This window comes from Entamoeba invadens (genome assembly GCF_000330505.1).
Source record: "Entamoeba invadens IP1 unplaced genomic scaffold scaff_1105074726103, whole genome shotgun sequence".
Taxonomy (NCBI): domain Eukaryota; phylum Evosea; order Mastigamoebida; family Endamoebidae; genus Entamoeba; species Entamoeba invadens.
The window spans coordinates 19,840-21,438 of record NW_004443767.1 but is presented as its reverse complement, the minus strand read 5'-3'; positions in this window follow the sequence as shown (position 1 = coordinate 21,438).

Below are 1,599 nucleotides of genomic sequence, written 5' to 3'. Positions count from 1 at the left end.
TCTAGTTTATAATATAATATAATGTACAATATACATACATACATGTATGTAAATATCATTTCATTTCATTTGATAATCGTAACTGTACTTTCAAACAAACTATTGCAACAAAAAACAAACCAATTTGTGTATGTATATATCTCAATAGTCTTCGATAATAATATGATTATCATGTTCACGTATTTCTATTTATTTTTATCGTTTTTGTGTGTGGAAGGATTCATTTTATAATTATAAAACCAAAATAATATAATATATTAAAAAATCTATTTAGTATCTATTGAATGTCGCCAACATTAAAACATTAATGTTGTGATAAATAAATATTATATATTGCAATTTAATACATAATAATATAATTATAAAACATTGTAAATAAACAATTACATAACATTTAAATTTCATGTGTTTTCATTATTTCAATTTCCTTATAAAAATTAACTATCTTGAAAAAAACAAAACACAATGAGCAATCCAAACGATTTAATTTTCGATGTAAATTCTTTTAATTATTTTAAAAAAGGATATTTATTAGCCAAATATCAAGGTGTTGAGTTTTCTTTTTGTTTGAGAGATGAATTGTGGATGCTTTTTTCATCATGTAAAAGTCATGAATCCGATGTTCATAACAAACTCAGAACATGTTTTCAACCATTATATGGTGAAAGTTTCCAAAAAGAACTCAATGAAGAACCAGTTATTCTAAACAAAAATGAAATTATCCAATTGTACTCTACCTTTATTGATGAACAAAATGATTCTGATGTGTGTATTTATTTTATTAAAACTCCTGATCACAAATTACAAAAGAAAAAAATCAGATTTTTATTTTTTAATAAACTTAAGTCAAACAAATATTGGTTGCCATTGATTGTCAAAAAAGCAACACAATATAATATACCACCGGCACTTCCTTTGTTTTTTAGAAATTCATACAACTCGAATATTGAAAACATATCAAGACTAAATCCTATACATATTACAAATACACTAAATATTGAAAACGAATATTCTTATGTCCAAGAAAACAGTGATGTATTATCATCAAATACATCTGAAAGTGATGACAATTCTCTTGAAGAATATTTTGAGGAATCTGAAGAGACATCAGAAAATATATTAATAGATACTACACTTCCTAAAACCACACTACAACATGAAACAATCGATCAAAAAATGAACTTGTTAAAAATAAATTTACCGAAACAATTTCATCAGATATATTAACCAAAGATCCCATAAATATAGCTGAAAAATAAGGCAATTTTGTTGGGTTAATGACACCTTTTCAGTTGATCGATTTGTTACTTCTTTTTGGTTCGTATTTGATACTAAACAATCAAGGACTTATAAAGATAGGGATATCATTGAACATAGAATTAATTATGTATCTTCATATATTATCAATTCCTTTGGAATTGAGGCGCATTTTTCGCAAAATCAAACTAAAATGATAAAAACTATAATTGATGTAGCGGTATCTTATATCATCAAAGATAAAAGACGAGACGTTGAATGTTTAAATATAGATTATAGAACAGCTAAAAGGCAAATGACACGCGAAAATACACATTTCCTTGAAAAATTGAATCAAATAAT